Source organism: Phyllobates terribilis, unplaced genomic scaffold (assembly GCF_046119375.1).
Source record: "Phyllobates terribilis strain yellow unplaced genomic scaffold, ASM4611937v1 Scaffold_6547__1_contigs__length_43717, whole genome shotgun sequence".
NCBI classification, from domain to species: Eukaryota; Metazoa; Chordata; class Amphibia; order Anura; family Dendrobatidae; genus Phyllobates; species Phyllobates terribilis.
The window spans coordinates 15,301-35,128 of record NW_027369290.1 but is presented as its reverse complement, the minus strand read 5'-3'; positions in this window follow the sequence as shown (position 1 = coordinate 35,128).

The window sequence follows — 19,828 nt, the reverse complement described above, 5'->3', positions numbered from 1 at the left end:
ACTTCTGGAGAAATTAAATGTAACATCAAAGAGAATGATGAAGACGTAGCAGCAGGAATTGGTAGCCAGTTGCAAAATTCTGCAACGAGTTTGGAAGAGAAGTGTAATATTGAGTGGATTGGTACTTTTCATGTCGTGGACAACAAGAAGTTCTATCGGTCGTGTCTCATCAATGGAGTTGTATATAACTTGCAGGACTTTGCACTTGTCCGAGTTGTATAAATCTTAAAAAGTAAGCAACCTGAAGCTTTATAGGCAATAAAAATAAAATCCTGACCTGCAACATTTCCCAATTGTAACAAATGGTTGCACATCTAACGAGTTCCAACAATTAGCATAACAATTAGCAGGGGTGGGAATATACTGTATCTCATTGGCATGACATTTTCCTCACTGTACACTTCAGTATATGAATCCTTAGCTCCAATACCAAATGCCCTGTTGTTCAATGTCTGATGGGACTTTAAGCTCAACAGTGCCATCATCTTTGACAGTTGCTATTTCTGTTCAACAATTTAAGCTGCAAATCTTTCAAATTTTATTTAGTTTTGCAATACCTCTCTAAACCAATGTCAGAATCAACTGAGAACCAAGTCTAATCCATAATAACAAATGCAGTGAAAAAAGGGAAATTTCATTGAAGATGAGGAATTACAAATCAAGAACACATAACAAGAAACAATTTACTTAAAAGAAATAAAAAAGAACAACATAACAAGACACAACTTAAATTTTGGAAAGAGAAATTAAAAAAAGCATAAAACCTAACATCTTCAATTACATAGCTTCAACTCAAATCTCAACTGCTTGAGTTTCTTCTTCAACTCAATCAGCCTCTCGGACCTTCCTAGGAGGAGATTCTTGTGCCTTTGCATTTTTCAATGGACTCTTCTTCTTGGCATGACTATTCTTACAAGGCTTGTGTGGAGAGATCTTTGTTCAGCTAATGTAAAATAATTAGAAGCTAAAATTATTGATTGTTGATTTCATGGAAGAATCTTTGTTCTAGATTATATATGGTTAGATATTTAACTAAAATTGGTTAATACACGTAAATGTATCTTATTAGTTTGCACGGGGAGAAATATATATGACATGTTATTACCTCCTTCAAGATTTTTTTTTTATCTTTTTATTGAGATAATCCAAAAAAAATGTTATTACTTTTGGACGAGTGATATTCTTAGTTGGATTGCTTTGCATGTGGGGAAGCCTTTGTTTGTTGATACTGTCACGGATAACAGGTTGCGAGGGTCTTATGCTCGAGTTCTAGTGGAGGTAAATTTTGCTGCTCCCATCTCTAGGGGTGTGACTTTGGATTTTGATGATGGGGAGTCCATTGATGCTACTTTTCTGATCGAAAACGAGCCTAAGTATTGCAAGGGCTGTTTTCATTTTGGTCACTCGGATGAGGCGTGTCAGTTCAAGGAGAAGCGGGTGATGTTGGCACGAAGGGTAACCGAAAGGAACAAGGCTCGAAGGTAGCTCAAAATCCTCCTCCTCATACTCCGGCACCGGTTCTACCTTCTGCGACTACTGGTCCTTCTAAGAGTGTTGATGTTGTGAATGAGAGAAATCAGGTTGGGGGTTCAGACCGAGATAGCTACTAGTAACCCAGCTGGGGTTCAGTCTGAGGGTTTGGGAACTGTGGTCCAGTCTGAGTTGTCACAGGATATGAATCAGGTTGATGGTGATTTTTGTACCTTCTAGTGAAGGTGTGACCACAACTGTTGTTAATGATCAAGTATCGGTTGATGGGGTGGCACCTGGGGCAGACCTTCGGGTGGGGGATGTGACTGCTAAGGATCAGTGTGGACCGTCTGTGTCAGGGGAGGAGAGTCGTAGACTTGAGTCCATCGATGATACAGCGGCACCTACGGACTTGGCAGTTGAGCACTCGGCGGACATCCCACCTCCTACTAGCCCCTAGAAGGTGGCATCCATGGCTTTGAGAGAGTCGAGGTTGTTAGATGTGGATATGGCTTCTACTACGGTTGTCGGCATGGGAAGAGGAATCTTAGACGTCCTAGCAGCGTCCGAAAAGAGGTTTCCTAATGAATGCCTTAGCTTGGAACGTGCGAGGGCTTGGCCAAGCCCGGAAACAAAATGGTGTGAAGGAGGTGATTAGCAAGTTCTTTGCAAAGGTATGTGGTCTTTTTGAGACTAAGTATGGTAGAGGTGACATTACTGCTCTTGTTAGGCGTGGTTCCTGGTTGGGAGTTCACTTCGAATTTTCACCTAGACCAGAGCGGCCGTATTCTTGTTGTCTGGGATCCTAGCTTTGTTGATTTGGAGATTCTGACTATGTCTACGCAGCATATTGGGTGTCTTGTTACCTGCAATACTACTGGTATTCGATATGGTATCTGTTTGTGTATGGTCTTCATTCTGTTGTTGCCAGGAGACCACTCTGGGGTTATGTTGATCAGTTGTTTGCGGCACATTATGTTCCCTGGTTGTTCATGGGGGATTTCAACTGTGTTATGAATGCGAATGAGAGATTTCATGGTGAGGTTGTTCGTATGCCGGAGTGTAGAGATATGATTGATGCCTGTAGGCGACATGGGCTGACTGATGCTCCTACGTCTAGTACTTCACTCTATACCTGGATCAATGGGATTGTCTAGAGTAAGCTTGACAGAGTTCTAGTTCATCCTGGTTGGTTTTCTGCTGAGCATTATGTTAGGGTGGATTACCCAGAGGTTGGTATCCTTTCGGATCACAAGCCTTGTGTTGTTACGCTTAAGCGACCTGAGTTTTGTGGGGTGTATGTACTTCAAGTTCTTTAGCATGTGGGCTGATCATCCACGATTTATTGAGGTTGTCTCGAATGGTTGGGTGCATCCTCCTCCGGGCACATGCCAGTTCAGACTTGCCAAACTCCTCAAGAGCTTGAAGTACCCTCTGAAGTGCCTGAATAAGGCTGAGTTTAGTCACATCTCCTCTCGTGCTGCTGTGACTGTCTCTGCTTTTGACGTTGCTTTAGAGGATCTCAGACAGGGTCCGGATTCTTCGGAATTGATCCAGGCGGCTTCTGATGCACTTGCGGCTGCTTCTCGATTCTTTGTTGCTGAAGCTAGTTTTCTTGGGCAGCAGGCGAAAGGCAGGTATGTTCTTTTGAGTGATTAGTGTATGAGGTACTTTCATAGCCTGATGAAGGCTAATGCGCGGAAGAGCTATATTGCTTCAGTGATTGACATGACTGGTATGCCTACTACTACTATTTCTGCTGTTGCGGTTGAGTTTCTTGCTTTTTATCAGGGGTTTGTTTGGGATCGCTGTGCCTGTTCAGCTGCCTGCTCCGTCTATGTTTGCCCTTGGTCCTCGGTTGTCTGCTGCAGAGAGTGACTCCCTGGGGAGTTGAGGTCTCAGTTGATGAGATTAGAGCTGCGCTTTAGTCTATTGGTGATGATAAGGCCCCGGGCCCTGATGGGTTCAACGCGAGGTCTTCAAGCCTGGCCCCAGGGAGATTACTGGGCCTGATGTGTGTGCAGTTGTGAAGGAGTTCTTTGTCAGTGAGAGACTTCTGAAACAGCTCAATCACATTATTATTTCTCTTGTTCCGAAGGTGGATTCCCCAGTCAGAGTTGAGCACTACCGACCGATTGCGTGCTGCAATGTTGTCTACAAGCTGATCTCGAAGATCATGACTGTCCGGCTTGCCAGAGTTCTTGGTACTCTCATTGACCCGGCCCAAAGCGCTTTTGTGGAGGGGCGGCTGATGAGTGAGAACATTTTTCTCGTCCAAGAACTGCTGAGGCGATACTCATTCACGAAGGATACCAGACAATGTTTCCTGAATGTTGATATTGCCAAGGCTTATGATACGGTCTCGTGGGATTTCCTTCGGTTCACTTTGCATCATTTGGGTCTGCTTGCCCGGTTCTGTGCATGGGTTATGGAGTGTGTCACTACTGCTACTTATTTGATCAAGGTTAACCGTGGTCTTCATGGTTTTTTCCCTGGTCGACGAGGATTACGGCAAGGCGATCCTCTCTCTCCTCTGTTATTTGTGTTATGTATGGAGATGTTCAGTAGATTGATGCGCAGGGATACTGTTGTTCCAGAGTTTGGTTACCATCAGCACTGCTCTGGTATTGAGCTCACTCATTTGATCTTTGCTGATGATGTCGTCTTGTTTTACCGGGGGGATGCTCCTTCTGTCTCCATTCTTAGTGACTGTCTTAGGAAGTTTGGGGATATGTCTGGCTTACGTGTCAGTGCGCCTAAGTCATCTATGCTTTTGGCTTCGGTACCCGATGATGAAATGGGTACTTTACGTGCTATTACGGGGTTTCGCGAGGGTACGTTTCCGTTTAGGTACCTTGGGATCCCGATCAGTCTGCACAACCTTCAGGTTATGGACTATAAGCCGTTTCTGGACAGGATCAGTGATTATCTTAGTGCTTGGACGAGGAGGAGTTTGTCCTTTGCTGGTCGTCTTGAGCTTCTGGCTTCTGTGATTCAGGGCGTTGAGGGCTTCTGGTTATCTATTTTGCATGTGCCTGCAGGAGTTATCTCTGGGTTGATCACCCTTCACAGGAATTTTCTATGGCGTTGGCCTCGAGTGAGCTGGAGTAGTGTTTGTTGTCCGCGACAGGAGGGGGGTCTGGGCCTGAGGGATCTGGCTGTTTGGAACAGTTGCTTCCTCCTGAAGCACTATTACCATATTTCTGAGGGGAGGGAGAGTCTCTGTGTTCGCTGGATTCACCACAGATTCTTGCGTGTTGATAGCCCAAGCACTTGGGTAGCTCGTCGGCGAGATTCCTCTTTGATCAGGGGATTCTGGCAGCTAGAGATAGAGTGGTTCAGATGGTTGATAGAGAGTTGGAGGTTGAGGAGACTCTTGCTAGTTGGTGTACTGCTGACAGGTTCCGTGTCTCGGTTGCGTATGATGCGCTCCATGATAGGAAACCGAGTGTATCTTGGAAGGCTGAGGTCTGGCCCAAGCATAGCACTCCTCGGCATTCGTTCATTTTGTGGTTGGTTGTGCTCGGACGGTTATCTACCTATGACAGATTATTCTTTCTTGATGTTGACCCGTGCTGTCGTCTTTGTGAGTCGGCAGATGAGTCTCATTCACACCTCTTCTTTGAGTGTTCGGTTGCTCGGAGCGTCTGGCAGGCAGTATGCACACGGTTTCACATTCCTCACTCTTGCACTTCTATCGATAGTACTATGGTCTGGTTGCGCACGCATGCACATGGTGGAGGAGTTCTTGCTAGGGCTCAGACTTTTGCGCTTTCGGCGACGGTTTACTTGGTTTGGCAGGCGCGAAATGCGCTTGTTTTTTAGCACAACCGGATTCCGGTTGAGGTTATCGTTAAACAGATTAGCATTCATGTTTTTAGACTTCTTTATGACATGTTTCCTATTCCCATGTTTGTTTTAGCACTTGAACACTAGATGTTGATTATTTAGCATAGTATGGATAGCCTGTGTGTTATTCCATGTGTACTCTTGGACTGTCTGTGATTTGAATTCTCCAATTTTGGGGACATACCATTTATATTATTTACATTTTAATAAAAAAAAAGATTTTGTTGGATACCCAAATCTCTCACCTTAGAAAATATGAAATTTAGAAAATAACAAAGATTTTATTTTACAGAATATTAGATCAACTTGTTAGCATATAGGAAAGTTTTTATATACAAAATATTATTAGTATATGGTATGTTGTAGGTGAAAAAAATAAATAAAAATATCATATATGGTGATAGGATTACATTTGGTAATTAAAGAATGTTAGGTTTTTGTTAATTTGTTGATTGAGGATTAAATTTCGGCCCATTAAGAAAATTTGAGGCCCAATATAACATCTAAGTTGTTATAACGTTCAATGACGAGTTAGGAGACCTTTTCATTGTAGTTAGTCGAAGGCGTTTAGTTGATTAAGGTTTTGGACTAAATGGGCCAACGTTCTCTATTTCGGCCCATTAAGAAAATTTGAGGCCCGATACAACATCTAAGTTGTTATGACGTTCAAGGACGAGTTAGGAGACCTTATCTTTGTAGTTAAACGAAGGCGTTTAGTTGATTAAGGTTATTTTGGACTAAATGGGTCAACGTTCTCTATTTCGGCACATTAAGAAAATTTGAGGCCCAATACAACATCTAAGTTATTATAACGTTCAATGACGAGTTAGGAGACCTTTTCATTGTAGTTAGCCGAAGGCGTTTAGTTGATTAAGGTTATTTTGGACTAAATGGGCCAACGTTATTTATTTCGGCCCATTAAGAAAATTTGAGGCCCGATACAACATCTAAGTTGTTATGACGTTCAAGGACGAGTTAGGAGACCTTTTCATTGTAGTTATTCGAAGGCGTTTAGTTGATTAAGGTTATTTTGGACTAAATGGGCCAACGTTCTCTATTTCGGCCCATAGAGAAAATTTGAGGCTCAATACAGCATCTAAGTTGTTATGACGTTCAAGGATGAGTTAGGAGACCTTTTCACTGTAGTTAGTCGAAGGCGTTTAGTTGATTAAGGTTATTTTGGACTAAATGGGTCAACGTTCTCTATTTAGGCCCATTAAGAAAAATTGAGGCCCAATACAACATCTAAGTTGTTATAACGTTCAATGACGAGTTAGGAGACCTTTTCATTGTAGTTAGTCGAAGGCGTTTAGTTGATTAAGGTTATTTTGGACTAAATGGGCCAACGTTCTCTATTTCGGCCCATTAAGAAAATTTGAGGCCCGATACAACATCTAAGTTGTTATGACGTTCAAGGACGAGTTAGGAGACCTTTTCACTGTAGTTAGTCGAAGACGTTTAGTTGATTAAGGTTATTTTGGACTAAATGGGCCAACGTTCTCTATTTCGGCCCATTAAGAAAATTTGAGGCCCGATACAACATCTAAGTTGTTATGAGGTTCAAGGACGAGTTAGGAGACCTTATCTTTGTAGTTAGACGAAGGCGTTTAGTTGATTAAGGTTATTTTGGACTAAATGGGCCAACGTTCTCTATTTCGGCCCATTAAGAAAATTTGAGGCTTGATACAACATCTAAGTTGTTATGACGTTCAAGGACGAGTTAGGAGACCTTTTCACTGTAGTTAGTTGAAGGCGTTTAGTTGATTAAGGTTATTTTGGACTAAATGGGTCAACGTTCTCTATTTCGACCCATTAAGAAAATCTGAGGCCCGATACAACATCTAAGTTGTTATGACGTTCAAGGACGAGTTAGGAGACCTTTTCACTATAGTTAGTCGAAGGCGTTTAGTTGATTAAGGTTATTTTGGACTAAATGGGCCAACGTTCTCTATTTCGGCCCATTAAGAAAATTCGAGGCCCGATACAACATCTAAGTTGTTATGGCGTTCAAGGACGAGTTAGGAGACTTTTTCATTGTAGTTAGTCGATGGCGTTTAGTTGGTTAAGGTTATTTTGGACTAAATGGGCCAACATTTTCTATTTCGGCCCATAGAGAAAATTTGAGGCCCAATACAACATCTAAGTTGTTATGACGTTCAAGGACGAGTTAAGAGACCTTTTCACTGTAGTTAGTCGAAGGGGTTTAGTTGATTAAGGTTATTTTGGACTAAATGGGCCAACGTTCTCTATTTTGGCCCATTAAGAAAAATTGAGGCCCGATACAACATCTAAGTTGTTATGACGTTCAAGGACGAGTTAGGAGACCTTTTCACTGTAGTTAGTCGAAGGCGTTTAGTTGATTAAGGTTATTTTGGACTAAATGGGCCAACGTTCTCTATTTTGGCCCATTAAGAGAATTTGAGGCCCGATACAACATCTAAGTTGTTTATGACATTCAAGGACGAGTTAGGAGACCTTTTCACTGTAGTTAGTCGAAGGCGTTTAGTTGATTAAGGTTATTTTGGACTAAATGGGCCAACGTTCTCTATTTCGGCACATAGAGAAAATTTGAGGCCCGATACAACATCTAAGTTGTTATAACGTTCAATGACGAGTTAGGATACCTTTTCATTGTAGTTAGTCGAAGGCGTTTAGTTGATTAAGGTTATTTTGGACTAAATGGGCCAACGTTCTCTATTTCGGCCCATTAAGAAAATTTGAGGCCCGATACAACATCTAAGTTGTTATGACGTTCAAGGGCGAGTTAGGAGACCTTTTCACTGTAGTTAGTCGAAGGCGTTTAGTTGATTAAGGTTATTTTGGACTAAATGGGCCAACGTTCTCTATTTCGGCCATTAAGAAAATTTGAGGCTTGATACAACATCTAAGTTGTTATGACGTTCAAGGAAGAGTTAGGAGACCTTTTCACTATAGTTAGTCGAAGGCGTTTAGTTGATTAAGGTTATTTTTGGACTAAATGGGCCAACGTTCTCTATTTCGACCCATTAAGAAAATCTGAGACCCGATACAACATCTAAGTTGTTATGACGTTCAAGGACGAGTTAGGAGACCTTTTCACTATAGTTAGTCGAAGGCGTTTAGTTGATTAAGGTTATTTTGGACTAAATGAGCCAACGTTCTCTATTTTAGCCCATTAAGAAAATTCGAGGCCCGATACAACATCTAAGTTGTTATGGCGTTCAAGGACGAGTTAGGAGACTTTTTCATTGTAGTTAGTCGATGGCGTTTAGTTGGTTAAGGTTATTTTGGACTAAATGGGCCAACGTTCTCTATTTCGGCCCATAGAGAAAATTTGAGGCCCAATACAACATCTAAGTTGTTATGACGTTCAAGGACGAGTTAGGAGACCTTTTCACTGTAGTTAGTCGAAGGGGTTTAGTTGATTAAGGTTATTTTGGACTAAATGGGCCAACGTTCTCTATTTTGGCCCATTAAGAAAAACTGAGACCCGATACAACATCTAAGTTGTTATGACGTTCAAGGACGAGTTAGGAGACCTTTTCATTGTAGTTAGTCGAAGGCGTTTAGTTGATTAAGGTTATTTTGGACTAAATGGGCCAATGTTCTCTATTTCGGCCCATTAAGAAAATTTGAGGCCCGATACAACATCTAAGTTGTTTATGACGTTCAAGGACGAGTTAGGAGACCTTTTCACTGTAGTTAGTCGAATGCGTTTAGTTGATTAAGGTTATTTTGGACTAAATGGGCCAACGTTCTCTATTTCGGCCCATAGAGGAAATTTGAGGCCCGATACAACATCTAAGTTGTTATAACGTTCAATGACGAGTTAGGAGACCTTTTCATTGTAGTTAGTCGAAGGCGTTTAGTTGATTAAGGTTATTTTGGACTAAATGGGCCAACGTTCTCTATTTCGGCCCATTAGGAAAAATTGAGGTCCAATACAACATCTAAGTTGTTATAAGTGTCAAGGACGAGTTAAGAGACCTTATCTTTGTAGTTAGACAAAGGCGTTTAGTTGATTAAGGTTATTTTGGACTCAATGGGCCAACGTTCTCTATTTCGGCCCATTAAGAAAATTTGAAGCGAAATACAACATCTAAGTTGTTATAACGTTCAATGACGAGTTAGGAGACCTTTTCATTGTAGTTAGTCGAAGGCGTTTAGTTGATTAAGGTTATTTTGGACTAAATGGGCCAACGTTCTCTATTTTGGCCCATTAAGAAAATTTGAGGCCCGATACAACATCTAAGTTGTTATGACGTTCAAGGACGAGTTAGGAGACCTTTTCACTGTAGTTAGTCGAAGGCGTTTAGTTGTTTAAGGTTATTTGGCCTAAATGAGCCTACCTTCTGTATCCGTATGCAACACAACTCATAAATTCTATTATTTTGTTAACCTAATCAACCTAGACACCATTTTAAGTAAAGGAAAAAACAACTCAAAATACTTTACAATTAATTTTTCATAATTATGTTACAATTTGATATTAGTGGTTTGTTTCAATATCATACAAGCCAGTAGTATATCTAGGATTTTTTAGAAGGTGGGTCATAAAAAAAATCGTTGATACAATATAATATTATTAGTATTCATTACTCATTTAGTAATTATAATGAATAAATATATTTATTAGAAAAATCATTTAGGAAAATTGGTCGATAGAATATACTAATATTTATTTGTAGAAAAAACTATAAAATCATAAGAACCGGAACTTTTACCTCTTGGGTCAACCTGATCCAAACTTGACATGATCCACAACATGACTCATAAAATTTATTATTTTTATTGACAATAATTAACCTGAGCCCGATTAAAATCAAATTCAGGTCATCTGAACTCGAGCTGTTTATAAGGTATTAGGTCTCAGTATCATCAAATATATATTTTTTGGATAAATTATTGCAATATACTATTAACCTACCATCTTAAATAATATTATATTATTAATTATATTATTTCAAGACTGTAATTGTGAGAAATAGACATCTATATTAAAATTTAATTTACATGTATTATTTTGTTTCTTCTAATTGGAATCCAAAAGCGTACATATATGTAGTATCCTTCTTCTTCTCAACTTCTTTTTTCTTTTTTTCCCATAAATTACACATGGTAATTTATTATTGGTAGTGTAGAGTCATGTTGGATACACTTAGTGTATGTGTACACTTTTCCTACACCGCGCCATGGTGGCGAAATTGTTTTTAGTTTTTTTTTTGCTTTCTTTGTATTAAACGACATCGTTGCGCAAGATTAGTTGATCTGGTAGTTATTTAGGCGGTAACTTGGGCTGCTCTCAAAGTCTAGATTGGTCTTTTCCAAATATCTGAGCGGTTAGTTCTCAAATAATTTGAACAAAGTCATGTGATTGCAATTTTTGTTACTGAAATCATATAATACTTTCTATTGTATGTTTGTGTTGCACGGTTTTTGTAGGGATTGGTCTTTACGATTAAATAAATAAAGGAAAGTGCAATAGGCTGCACAACAAAAACGGGGAGTAGCTCTTCCCCTCAAATCCTCGTCCAAAAGGAGCAACACTCTAGCAGGTGCCATGTACAGACGACGAGTACTAATAGGAAAGGGGAAAGAAAAAGAGGCTAATCCATCCACAACAGAATTAGCCTCGTGAAAACACATGTCGGTATTCGATAACCCAATCCCTACGAAAGAAGCCTAGCGCCAAAGAGCGGAGGCTGGAAAGGGAGTGACTAATATCCACGGGTTTGTTTAGCAACAGAAACGAAAGCATCAAATATGTTTCTAAACAAACCCTCATGTACCCCAAATATCAAGCAAGCTTGAGGCCATCGATAATGCCCCACAACTCCTCACAAAAAACCTAACATAGACCAATGAGGTGCACAACATCACCAAGCCAAACACCGCGATCATCACGATGAACACCTCGTGCCGCCACATTACCATCCACAACGGACATCTCAGTGTTAACCCTAATCCAAACATGAGTTCGTAACTCCTAACTGATCATCACCTCTCTCCTTATCTTAGCTTCGTTAGAACGGGCACCTCACCCTTGGCCTCTCTATAGTCCTCAGCGAATTTATTGACGAAAGTTGACTTTTTCCTTGTAAAGCTTTTCTTCTCTAAGACTCAAAGGTTACGCCATCTCCAGATAAACCACACGGAGGAAGCAAAATTACTTGGCCACTTGTTGCACTGATTACCATGACTAGCGAGCACATTCCTTCTAAACTAACCAGCATAAGTCTCTACCCTAAAATGAGCAGTGATGGGAGAGGGTGAGTCTCAGTTGGCTACAGACCTCCATAGTGACCAGACAATCATGCATGAGGTGGAGCATAGTCTCGACATCCTTTCCGCAAATCGGGCATAAACCATCGATGCTCATATCATATCTCATCGCCACCTCTCATCATTAGTAAGAAGGCAGCCCCTCAAAGCAAACCAAGTGAAGAGTTGAACCCGCTCAAGCACGTCCAACTTCTAGGTAGTGGTGTACAACTTGACATCCCTTGAGTCAGAGCTACCATGGATCAGAGAATAACCTAAAGAGACGGGAAAATTATTGTCTTGAGTGAGGCCTCAACCGATAGCGTCAGCGAAGTATCATCCATAGTAACCATAGTTGTCGTAAGTTTGATCATGACACTAGCCGACAACAAATTCTACAAAAGGCCCCAGTTCCGTTGTACATCATCCCTCCACCATTCACTGACAGTAGTGGCCCTTCAGACTCAACCTAATAGAAATTCTAATTGATAATCTCAACCTCAATAAGAACCCTAAAATTAAATCAAACAAGATTCCATGCTTTCAAAGACAAAGACAAGAAGATAATCTATCAATTCATTGTTGGGATCACCCCAATCCTAGAACAATGGATCTAGCTATGCATAATGAGATAATCAATAAAAAACTCCATAAGAATAAAGAGATTCATAAATCTAGAAGAGATAAGAGATATACTTGATTCGATCTAGAACTTAGAACACCAATTCTTGAAAAGCCTTCAACAATCTTCACAAAATAGCAAAAACTAGATCTTGAAATTAACAATGGAGAGATTGAGAGAGATGATAGATGGATTGCTTCCCCCCAAACCCCCTTTTATTCTACTCTAAAGGTACTCTAAAGGTCCTCCCCAAAAGTAACCCCCTAGAAGTCAAAGAGTTCAAGGCAAATTGAAAACACAACTTCAGAAAAATATATGGATGGGAATCCTTTGTGAGTTTTTATATATGGATGGGAATCCTTTGCATGTAGATTGTTTAGAATTGCATTTTTCGTTTGTTTTTTTGATTTTTTTTGTGTGTCGGTTATCACGTTTCCCCTGCATGTTCCTTTGTGAGTTCTTATAATGGTGCATTGACTGTGAATCCTTTTAATATGCTTTAGTTGTCAATATTACAATTGCATTATGATGATGATATGATTGATCACACTTTTGACATTGACATAAGCATGTGGACTTCGATTAAGATATATTAGAACCGAAACTCTAGACAATTGTCCTAGTGAGCTTGTTTTCCTTTCTTGGACTACATTTGCAAAGTCCTCTTATTTCTCATGAGTGAACTCTCTTTGTTTGTTATCTCTAGAACTTGCTTCTAAATCTCTTTGAGACTGCATATAGGACTTAAAATGCATCACATTTGATTGAGACATTATATTTTTATGAGCCCATATTATCCTTGACTACCCTTGATGATATCCTTCTCTTGTAGCCCTTTGAGCCTTATAGCCTGTCTTTGTTAGCTCCACAAAAGTAATCCGAGCCTATATTTATATCCTACCTATCTAGGGGATTGAACTTCTATTTACTTGGTGTGGTTGCGAGACAAGCTTGGGGGAATGGTAGATGATGAGGTGGTTAACGATGTTTGATTATAGAGTATTATCTTGATGTTTATATCCAATTTGCTCCCTTCTTTTTCGTTACAAAAAAAAGAGAAAAAAAAAGAGAAATAAGTGAAAGAGAAGAAAAGGAGCAACAAATAAACAATTTGATAGATCTTGGGTTGGGTTGTGTATTTGTGCTTATTGTAATATCAATTGAGTTGGTGTTGTTTTCATATGAAGTTCATATCTCCTAGATTTTGCACCACATGGCCAAAAATTTCATCCATGCCTTATAGAGTACCTTGGCCCCATTACAACCCCTTGTATGTCTCATGATTGTGTTTTGCATTCTACCTAGCAGTGGAGATCTAAATTTGGTTGCAAGCTTATGGTAGTTAATATTCAAAGTTGAGTTATAACATTGAGTGAAACACATACCTACATATATGAGTGAGAGTGACATGTTCTATTAATCCGGTGAGATCTAGAGTTGAGGAACTAATAGATTATTGTCATTGATGGAGAAGCATGCTAGGAAGGGATTTGTTTTCTGTTTGATCTTTCGTTGTTATCGATCGTATGTCACTTGGATAGATACCTCTTTTGTATATTACTTGGATTCGTTGACATGTGCTTGCTTGGGACAAGCAAGGTTCAAGCTTGGGGGAATTTGATAGCATTCATTTTAGTCTAGTTTAGGTCATGTTTATTTCGTCTTAGTAGAGTCGTTTTATGTCTTTCTAGTCTTGTTTTATCTTATCTTCTTAGTTTCCTTCATAGAGTCGGTGTCTACTCTTTTGTTTGATGATTACAGGTGATTTGGAGGCATTCTATTGGAGATCATGAGCGTGCACGGAAAGGTGATCGAACAAGGAGAGTAGCAAGGAAAGAACCAAGCAAAGAAGGGGGCCAAAGGAAGGACGAGACAAGCCATCGCAAAGTGAAGATGAGGAGGGAGCATCAGAGGGATACTCGTCCTGTGCCACGGCCGAGTATCTGGCCGAGTAAACCCACCAGAGCCACCAGAGAACTACTCGGCCCGTTACACGGCCGAGTATCGGCCCGAGTAGCCGGTCCCCCTTCCGAAAATGGTCAATTTGCCTTGAAATCTTTGACTTCTAGGGGGTTACTTTTGGGGAGGACCTTTAGAGTACCTTTAGAGTAGAATAAAAGGGGGGTTTGAGAGCTTGTTTTGGGGGAAGCAATCCATCTATCATCTCTCTCAATCTCTCCATTGTTAATTTCAAGATCTAGTTTTTGCTATTTTGTGAAGAATGTTGAAGGCTTTTCAAGTGTCGTTCTCACGAGGACAAAGTAGTATCTTTTGCAACCAAACTAGTAAGCTAAGTAATAAGGGGATTTGGTAATTATGCTACGAAAACTAGGAAAACACAACTTCGGAAAAATATATGGATGGGAAATATCTAGGATCAAGGATCACCACAACAACTCCTTAATAGATTACAAGATGTGTTTATCAAAGATTAGCATGGACTCGTTTGATGGTAAGCAATCTAATGTATCTACCAATTCCTTTCAGACAATAGTAGACATATCTAAACTCCAACCAACAATCACTTTCGTGCAAAGTTAATCAAGCAAAGACTAATAGGCGCTTAGAAACTAGAACTAGACCGGGTTAACATCCACTTTCGTGCTCAATTAAGTCCAACCTAACCTAGGTTTCTATGATTACTTATATCTCCACAAGAACAAACAAGTTTATTCGGGTTCAATTCTAGGAAATCCAACACAAGCAATCTCCTTTCAGACTCATACCGTGTCTAATTGAAATCTATAGGTATCTCCTTCCAGACTCAACCTAATAAAAATTCTAATTGATAATCTCAACCTCAATAAGAACCCTAAAATTAAATCAAACAAGATTCCATGCTTTGAAAGACAAACATAAGAAGATAATCTATCAATTCATTGTTGGGATCACCCTAATCCTAGAACAATGGATCTAGCTATGCATAATGAGATAATAAATAAAAAAAACTCCATAAGAATAAAGAGATTCATAAATATATAAGAGAATAAGAGATATACTTGATTCGATCTAGAACTTAGAACACCAATTCTTGAAAAGCCTTCAACAATCTTCACAAAATAGCAAAAACTAGATCTTGAAATTAACAATGGAGAGATTGAGAGAGATGATAGATGGATTGCTTCCCCCAAAACAAGCTCTCAAAACCCCCCCTTTTATTCTACTCTAAAGTTACTCTAAAGGTCCTCCCCAAAAGTAACCCCCTAGAAGTCAAAGAGTTCAAGGCAAATTGACCATTTTCGGAAGGGGGACCGGCTACTCAGGCCGATACTCGGCCGTGTAACGGGCCGAGTAGTTCTCTGGTGGCTCTGGTGGGTTTACTCGGCCAGATACTCGGCCGTGGCACATGCCGAGTATCCCTCTGATGCTCCCTCCTCATCTTCACTTTGCGATGGCTTGTCTCGTCCTTCCTTTGGCCCCCTTCTTTGCTTGGTTCTTTCCTTGCTACTCTCCTTGTTCGATCACCTTTCCGTGCACGCTCATGATCTCCAATAGAATGCCTCCAAATCACCTGTAATCATCAAACAAAAGAGTAGACACCGACTCTACGAAGGAAACTAAGAAGATAAGATAAAACAAGACTAAAAAGACACAAAATGACTCTACTAAGACGAAATAAACATGACCTAAACTAGACTAAAATGCATGCTATCAGCAGCCCCTCAAAGCAAACCAAGTGAAGAGTCGAACCCGCTCAAGCACGTCCAACTTCTAGATAGTGGTGTACAACTTGACATCCCTTGAGTCAGAGCTACCATGGATCAGAGAATAACCTAAAGAGACGGGAAAATTATTGTCTTGAGTGAGGCCTCAACCGATAGCGTCAGCGAAGTATCATCCATAGTAACCATAGTTGTCGTAAGTTTGAGCATGACACTAGCCGACAACAAATTCTACAAAAGGCCCCAGTTCCTTCGTACATCATCCCTCCACCATTCACTGACAGTAGTGGCCCTTCACGAATCCTAGATAGAAACGGAGTTGATGTCCTCCAATCTGAAATCACCAAGCCACTTGTTGACCCAAAATCTGATAGTCTTCTCGTTTCCCAGATTCCATATAGCGCTGGAAACAATGACGAGCTTTATTCCTCTATAGATACTCCGCCAAATGGTGGAGATATGAGTAATAGTCACTCGTAGCTCGAATGTATTTAGTGCGGAGAACCATGTCCCACAAGCAGTTCAAGCTCCTAAAAAAACGTCACCCAAACTTAACTGCAAGGAACAAATTAATACAACCCTGAGTCTTTTGTTTGATAATTTCATCCCAACCGATGAGATTGATCTTCCAATATCCTTCACTCCCACCCCAAATAATGGAGGGATCCCATGCCTCTTGACTTATTCCGGATTATACTTCATCTGTCTCGCTTTATAGTTCCTATTTACCATTTGTGGTGTCGCAAAAAATGGTTCCTATTTTGATTTTTTTCCCTCCATTTTGGGTTGAAATAATTTTAAAAAACACTCTCATGAGATGTTAAACCCACATTCTATCCCTTTCTCTCTCTACTCACCTAACTCCATTCATTACTCACAACGCTCATTTTTTGGAATAAAACTCACCCATATTCTCTCTCTCACCAGATTTATTTCTAACCTCACAATCGCTCTCAATATTTTCTCTCTAACTTCACCGCCTCTTTTTGTAAACCCTAGATCTATCTTTTCATTTTCTTTGAATCAAAGCTCAAACCAGAAAGATTTCGAGCTTGACTTGTCCTCCTCTTCATCTCCATGCAAGCCTCTTGATCTGTCCCTTTAATTTATGAATTGAGAAACCCTGGATCTTTATTTCTCGTCCCAAACTCTTAGTTCATCTTAAAACCTGAGTTTTGGGCTTCATTTTGCTCTATTCTTACTTCATTTGTCCCTTTGATTGAGTTCTTGGCTTGACTTTTTGGGTGTGGGGGTTCCAATCTTCATTTCCCAAACCCTATATCTGGTAGTCTGCCTTCTCGTCTTTTCATCTTCTGATTACTTGATGTTGGACTTGGATCCTGAATTGTTTTCGGGAATGACAACTCTTCATCTTGATGTTGTTGTCGCATCTGGCGATTCCTACTCTTTCTCTTATGGGATGGACGATTGGCGTCATGGCGATGTTCACTATCCCTGCATGTCGCCGATCGAAGTGCGAGAGCAACCTCCAGTGGAGAGAAGTTCATCTTTCCGATGAGTCTTTCGTCGCCCTCACTGCCTTCGACGCCGACGTTGCTCGTGATTATAAAGAAGGCATACATGCTTTTGAGATTGCACTTGGTAATGTCAGATATGCAATTCAAGCTACAGATAAAGTTTTTGTGCTTCCGGTACAAGTGATGATGCCGTAAGTGAAGTTATGTCCCATCAATTTCTAAAATTTGTCCCTTTTCTTTATCGGCAGTGACCGATTCATGCCAAAATTGTCTTGTTTTGTTTTTTACTGTGACTGATTCATGATACATTTCTTTCATGTTTGATTAATGCATTGTTGTTGTCGAGTGTGACCGATCATTATAACTTGCTTGGATGCATTTGTATAAGGTGTTGTTGATGTCGGTTGTGACTGATTAAAAGGCTGATTGACATTGCTTTGCTTATTTGTCTAGCTTGTGTGTTGAATGTATTGTCCCCTATGTCACTTGCATGGGCCAAACTTGTGATTAGCCTATATTATCCCCTTGAAATTCCTCTGTTTCGCTTTATAGCTCTTGTTTACCATGCATGGTGTCCAAAGATATGTTGTTATTGAACATATTAATTGTTCCCTATAAATTGTCCCCTTGAAATCATTCTGAGATGTTGATATGAATTATCCCATGATGTTTTCAATTTTGTGTTTGACGTTGAGATATCTGAGATTAGTCTATTTGTAATTGTTGATCTATGATAAGTTTTTTAGTTTGAGAGAGTTCCATTTTAATCATGTTTTTGACCTTGATTTTTCTTAGGATGCTAGTCATTAATGACTCAGGTCATCCTTGTTCTATTAAGGTTGATTACTAAGGATGTTTTTAACCATGAATTTTCTTGGGATGCTAGTCACTTATGACTCAGGTGATCCTTGTTCTGAGGATGGAATTCTTGATGCTTGGGGACATATGAGATTAGTCAATTTGTCTTCGTTGATCAATGATGAGTCTAAAATGTTGAGAAATTGATTTCAATGTTGTTTTTAACCTTGATTTTCTTGGGATGCCACTTATTTATGACTCAGGTGACCCTTGTTATATCATGGTTGATTACTAGAGATCAATTTCAATGATGATTGAGGATGTATGAGATTAGTCTATTTGTATAAGTACTTTGCATCCTCTAATATGATTTGTTATGTGATATAAACAAACTGTAGTATTGAAATTACATGTCCATTATGCAAAATATGACAAGTAATATCCGCAAAATACGTCCCTAGTGTTCACATAACAAAGATCTCCAAAATTCTCCCACTATTACAAGATAGGCAATATATTTGAACCTTATAAATATATTGGTTGTCTTCTAATGAAAAAGATTAGTCTTGTGTATCTTCATCTTGTGTTTCTTGAGTTGATTGTCCATCTTGTGCTTGATTTTAAGTTGTGGTTCTATGAACTATGTTCCATACTTGTTGCACTACCCATGCATGGGCTTTGATCTTTGCTTGTATGCTACCATTTGCCCCCATCCCTTTACTTTTCGTATCTCATTCATCATATATTGTAGTGAGATCCATACATGACTTAGAGTCTTTGGGTCTAGCTCCTAAGTGCATCATAGACAACTTGCATCATCTAGTCAATATTTTTTTGGCATTTTCTTATGCATAAATGATTGAATACATCTAAAAAGTCATAGGTCTAAAATGTTTAGATCATAGCTGTTTGGGGGTGGTTGAATTAGGATAAATATAAATCTATCTTATTGGTATACATGCTGCCACTCAAGATGTTCTTGACTTATGTAAGCTTTGCATTGTCCTATTGAATAAATATTACCTTATGTCCCCCTTTTGCTATCCACTTAGCTTTGATTGCTGGAACTATCATATTTATAAGCATGCTCCTTGTTACCTCCTGGTTGACTGAATCTATAGTCTTGGTAATTATAGTACCATTGTCTTTGCTTTTTTTTTTCTCTTGGCTGACTCACAGTAAGTGAACGGAAAAATACCTGATTTCCATCAAATGTACATATCCCCTATGTATTAAACCTTGGTCTAGCAACCACTATTGTGAACATAATTTTGGATATGAATTTGCTTGAACTAGCATATCTGTATTTGCATTGCTCTCCTAGTTGATCTGACCTTACTCGTGTAAAGGTCTCAAATTGTCCAAATTAATCATCATGAATTTGTAGTAGGGAGACTTGTCTCCTTGGCTTAATGGTGACGAGGAAGCTACTCGAAAAGAACCTGAATTGAGCGATGAAATGAACGGGGAGAAAAAGATGACAATCAACGGTTTTTGGGTGAACTAGGGTTGGAGGCTAATGGTGATGATGGAGGGAGTTGGTGTAGTCTTAGGGTTTGATTTGAAAGACAAAGGAGCAAGCTCAACTATGCCTTTACTGGTGATGTTGGTAGATCAAAGAGGAGAAAATAACGTCTCAACAATTCAATTTGGAAATTCTACATGAACGTGCAATTGTTTACAACTAGGGTTTAATAGAAAGAAAAAGG